The sequence below is a fragment of the Rhyacophila brunnea genome, unplaced genomic scaffold (genome assembly GCF_057557595.1).
Source record: "Rhyacophila brunnea isolate RB1 unplaced genomic scaffold, BYU_Rbru_1.0 scaffold_2, whole genome shotgun sequence".
NCBI classification, from domain to species: domain Eukaryota; kingdom Metazoa; phylum Arthropoda; class Insecta; order Trichoptera; family Rhyacophilidae; genus Rhyacophila; species Rhyacophila brunnea.
This window is the reverse complement of record NW_028232859.1, coordinates 6,276,790-6,282,789: the sequence shown is the minus strand read 5'-3', so window position 1 is coordinate 6,282,789 and position 6,000 is coordinate 6,276,790. Positions and strand designations below refer to the sequence as shown.

At 30.6% G+C, this 6,000-nt stretch overlaps 1 protein-coding gene across 6 annotated transcripts in view; it reads left to right on the top strand.

Annotated features, from left to right (window-relative positions):
- Window positions 1-468: 468 nt before the first annotated feature.
- LOC147071759 (nose resistant to fluoxetine protein 6-like) overlaps window positions 469-6,000 on the top strand; it is a 28,284-nt gene continuing 22,752 nt past the window's right edge. For 3 of the 6 annotated variants that reach the window (XM_085947088.1, XM_085947085.1, XM_085947091.1), the window contains exon 1: window positions 469-553. The gene's annotated coding sequence lies outside the window, so the exon portion shown is untranslated. Of the gene's footprint in view, window positions 765-6,000 lie in introns of all 6 variants that reach the window. The other 3 variants (XM_085947090.1, XM_085947089.1, XM_085947087.1) reach the window with 2 other exon arrangements.

Sequence of the window (6,000 nt, the reverse complement as noted above, 5' to 3'; positions counted from 1 at the left end):
AACAGCGTCAATGATGTCAAAGTTCCTATCGAGGTGGGTATCTCACGGCGCAGACCACAAAGAGTTGGATCCGATTGTATTGGGAACGATTGAAGTAGACCGGAAAGGCCGGGAAACTCGAGAAGATTGGCGACGGACAGGAGCGAATGAAGGACACTTTCTTATGGGGGGAAACAAATCCCACTCTGAGAATGCTGAGAAAGAAGAATAATAAAGTGAATAATTTTGATGGCAATACATACAGATTTCATGTTTAGTTATAGTTAGAATATAATTTTATTATATATTATTGCGTTATTTATTAAATAAATATCATCTTTAAATATCCCATATAAATGATGTATTGTGGAACTTTTGATATTTAACATTATAAAAGTGACCCCTGGTAAAAAAAAATGCTGAGCACCACTGACCTACATAGATGGACATTTTAATAATGAAAACCAAAACTTATATGACTAAATTTACAGTTTCGTTCGGAATACGACGCGGAAAGCATTCTTATTTTTAATCAAATTTAAATATTAGTCAATAAAAAATATAATATTATAACGTAAGCAATGATGTTTGTGGTATCAAATTGATCGTTATATATAGAAACAATATCATAAATCGTGTCGAGCTTATTATGTTATCAAAATATTTCTCAAATGAAAATAATGTGGTTTTGGTGTCGGTTTTCCTTAAAACGCAGGAGACACTTTGTCAGAAACTTCAAAAATCTTAAATGGGTACAAATTATTCCCAATCTGAAGCTTTTAAGTGTATGTTTTTCTTAACTAAGAAAGTGTAATTTAAATAAATTCTTTCATAATATAAGTTGGTAGCAAAATTTCACATGTTTTTGTCTAATCCCGGCATTTAAAATTCTGGCCAGGATTGCAATCCTTCATTTCTCGGGCGTTGGGAAATATTCCGGTTGCAAGGATAAATTTCTCGAAATAATTTACTACTTTTAATTATTTTATATGTAAAATAAAATCAGTGTTTGGCACTTTATTCTGCAAGCTGAAACGAGTGAGCTTAAGTAATATAACGAAAGCGAAAGTATACGGTGTTAATTTTTTTCCCCGACCATGTCCGATTCTAATAAGATCATATGGGCTTTCACAGAGTGGAGGTTGATATGAACAGATTTTGTGTTTACGAGAAATGGATGTCAGCCACTTGCTCAACCTATTAAACAATATGTGTATTTTCCAGACCCAGTATTCAAACCTGGGACCCATGACGTTATATGCCAATACTTAGGCCGCTCGGCCATCGTGGATGTTGGTTGGTCGATCGTTGGTTTTAAATATACATAAATATTTTATTTATTCAATACCAACATACATAACGTTTTAAGAAAGTTAGATTCTTTATTATAGCAAAATATAATTTTGAAAAATCACAGAAACGTACATATTATAAAAAAGGTTAGACCGAGTAAGACTGACGTCTTTCACTTTTCGGGCGAGTACTTTATCAGGCGAAGATCGATATCTTAGGAGGCGAAAGTACTCACTAGGGATGTGAAAGACGTGAGTTCGAGTTCTACTCAGTTCCATTTTGTTTCTAATACCATTGTGTCTGAGGTTTTTCAAAATTATTTTTTTATACCTACATATTCCGTGATCATTGTGAGGATTGTGACCTATTGATACAATGAGCAAAGTCTTAGTTCAAAATATTTCAATTTTCTGACGTTTTGGCTCTGAAAACTTGTTTTTATAGTAGATACATAACACACAGATACCTAGTTATGTGGTAGCAATTGGAAATTTCAACCAAAAGAGAAATCGAAACTTAAAAATATTAGATGCGAAGAAGACAATTTTATCCTAGGAACTTCAATATGTAAAGTACACATTATACAGTCGAATGTAGCACATAAATAGCATAGGTATTTGCATACATACAAATAAATAACAAATACTAAATAATTCTACTTAACATAAATTATCAGCCAATTAGGATCTAGCGGCAAAATACGAAGAAAGCACTTTAGTACATTTTTCACTGATAAGTTACATCAAGCGTTTTAATTAAATTATTGTATGTATCCAAAAATATTGATCATAAAATTATATATTATTATATTAAAAGTCAAAGTTGATGATATAGTTAATGAACGCTCATTTTATAGTGGGGTTTTATGCTGTAGGTTTATCTTTGACTTAAAAATATTTATTTTTCTTTTTAACATTTTTGAATATACGTATTGATTACCTAATTCAAATACTTGATGTAAAGTATCTATAATATCTATAAAATGTATAAATTCTATTGTTTAGTATTCTGTTGCTAGATGCCCCTAGTAGACTGAACATTCACTTTAATGAGATTTTTGACATATTCAATAGGCATAAGTTTAAGTGATGCCACATTCGCCTTTCTTATCCATGCAACCGACAAAATGTTTTGTAAGTACAAAGATAATATTATTGAACAGTTACATACTGTAATTAATTTTCTACGCTAAACATAATATAATGTTGTCTTTTGTAGTATTATTTGGAAGAAATATTAATAATCACATGAGGTCAGTTAGTAATAATATAAGTTGGAGGTCGAAGATTGAGGTGAATTTCATCATCTGTATATTGGCCTCTCCTCCTTACCGAGGTCACGGTTATGTATGTGAAGTTAATGTGCCTCTTTAATCACAGCCCTGTTACTGATCTTTTTAGGGGGAAAGCATAATTAAACTATATTAATATTGTCTTGATTAAATGAATTGGCGCCCGCTTGATATAATTCCATTTTATAAATATGATTATAATATACATTAAATTCAGAAAATTGATAGCTATCTCGGTAGCTACATACTATCAAGACTAATAATTAGCATTGCTAATTTATTTGTGCAAAAGGTAAAAGAAGATAAGTCTTAAAAGATCAAATTAACTGGGTTTGGCTTGAGATTTCGACAGCTGAAATGACGTCAACAGGTAAAACACGTTAAATTTCAATGTCAAATCGGATCATTAACTTTGTATTGAAAATAAACATTTAATATGTATAAAAAAAACTTTATCAAACATATTACTGGCCATAAAAAATAATAAATATAAGCTTTAGGTCACTGAAATATTAATTTTATTGTATGTAGTGGATTATCATGACGTATCTTTTGATATCCATGTATAATGTGCTATATTCGACTATATTATAATGTACTTTACTTATTGCAGTTCCTAGGATAAAAACGTCCAAAAATTAGAAAGATCCTCTATATTTTTTCTGCCATCTACCTTATTTTCGAAACCTATCTGGCGTATTTTTGTGAATGACAGGTTAGCAACATTGCCGTAAGGCGTCCACAGCAATGATATACTGATTAGGCTATAGATAACCATTTTTCCATTATAATTGAATGCATTTTAAATATTTAAAGACGAAGCATACAATTTTATTTTTTGGGATATCATCAGCATAATATTGCAAATATTGCATAAATAAGACAAATGACGATCCTTATCAATGCATATGAATTAGTATTTTTCATACAGAAACATAGGATATAAATATAATTCACATATAAACTTATCAAAAATTTAATATTATTTTGGCACCTCGTAGACAATTATAATTCCACCTAGTCTTGCTAATGGTGTGACAACTGAAATATATATTCAACATTAATAATTAACCAATCTGTTCAATTTATGTTAGATTTTGTTTTTTTTTTATACGTATAAGTAATTTTTCCTTTTGGATCTCTTTTCCAAATGCGGTAAGTACCTATAATTAAAAAATCTTAATATTTTCCTATGCATGAAGAAATCTATTAACATAACCAAACTAAAACTCTGAAAAGCGAAAGTGTTTTGTCGAAACAATTAAATTCCTGAGTTTTTACAATATTATTTCTTAACTTTTATAACTTATACACTTTCATAAAAATGTTAAAATTTGTAGGTAATTATGGGAAAAATTGGACTAATTAATACAAATTGAAACACTATCCATTACAGTCAAAACCTTGTGGCCGAATTCACGAAATAAACAAAATAATGCGATGGCCATTGTGCACACTTATTTTTGGCACTATTTATTTTATGACAGGTGGGAGTAATAAAATCCATACGTGTGCCATTTATTAACCTTTTCTATTTATATAACATAAATTAAACAAGCATTTTGCGTCCATCATCTAGAATTCTAAGGTTTTTCAAAATTAATTATGTTTTTTTCTGTAATAAAAATCTAACATTCTTCTTGTGTATATTCAGTATTGAATAAAAAATAATATGTGTTTAATTGAACATAATATATAATTTGAAAACATGTCATGCATATAACCACTAGAAAAAAACGATTTTAAAAAAATACGACACCCGACGGGGCTTGAACCTGTAACCGCTTGATTTGCGGCAGTGTACTTTTCCAATTAAGCTACGGGCATCTTACTTAATTACGATAATTTTAACTAGTTGTTCCTACATACTATATATAAAAAAAATAGTTAATTAAGTATCAAATTTTTTAGCTCTAATTTTGAATGTCAATTGTTATTCCACTACAATTGTTACAAGTCGAGTTCGATAAGGTTGCGTAAATCTTCAAATTTAATCATGAACTGTACTGACCCATATAATGTCCTACGTCATTCTTATAAAATGGGGATTTTTTGCTACCTCAGACGACAGCACACACACCCATATATTATATAGTATACTCAGTAATATCAAATATAGTGGAACAACTTTACTTAATCTTGAAATTGCGTAGATTGTGATTTCTTCTACTGCGCACAAATTACATAGGTTAATGTTTTTCTTTTTTTTTTTAGAATAATTAATAACCATGTCCTTGCTTTTTCGTACAAGGTAGTTTGTTAGTAATTTTGAACAATCACAAACACCCAGGCTTTGAGAAAAACACATGAATATTTTTGTCGTGACCGGGAATCGAACCCAGAACTCTCGGGTGGAAGGCCAGCGCCTTACCCACTGCACCACGAGAGCCGCCTCATAGGTTAATGTTATTTATTGTTACCGTTATTATTTCCGGACTGCTCTTACACGACGCCTATTCCGTCATTTTTTCTCATTCGGTGTCACTCTAACTACGTCATATTTTCTGACAAAACTATTTAACTTCACGGTTATGTGGTATGTTCAGCGCTCGGAATGGAGCGGAACGCCCCGGAGCGCCGTTCCTGTTCGTGGGATTTCCAAGGATGGCGTTCCTGTTTGTTAAAACCTCTAAAATGGCGTACCGGTTCGTAAAATATCCGACGGACAGCGAGTCGTCTAGTAAAATTCTCAAGCGTCATACTTAATATTACGTTCCAGGTTAGATTTAAAATTTACGAAAATGAATTGATAGGTACAAAGGTACAAAAACATAAATATTTTTTTTTATTAAAAAATAATTTTACTGGTTTAGAACCACTGAATTTTCTATGACCCGTACATAATGTACTTAAGTTTTTTTGAAATAGTGATAGAGTAAATGTAAGACAACGTATTTGAGAACTAACCTTTTTCAAGACAATACTGTTTTCAACGAATTTGGCATTGAATGCACTAATAGACAGACCCTTTTGCGTCAATGGTGATAAAACAATAAAATTGTATACAAAGAAATGCACTGGGTAAGATTTATTGCATTGTCGCACGCATGTATGGGACAATAATTATTTTGAAAAAAAGGTTTTTATGATTGTAAGGAAATGTGGAAGCTATTTTACATTGGAATGTAGATTTACTGTAGTATTAATTTATAAAACGAGAAACTATTTTTTTTCAATTTCATACATATTATTTTAATACAGTTAAGGTTAAGGTACATGCCTAAATATAGTGAGTTAATAACGTAAAAGTTATAATGCACACTGGAACTTTTAAATTTTTAAATGAAACACATTAAATACATATATTATCTTTACTGTATAAATGACATAATTAATTTGTTAAATATTGCACAAAAAGAACATAGTAAAAATAGTGTGAATAAAACTACGTGCCCTACCTAAGTATCTACCGAGATAGGTATACTATATCTGTCCTA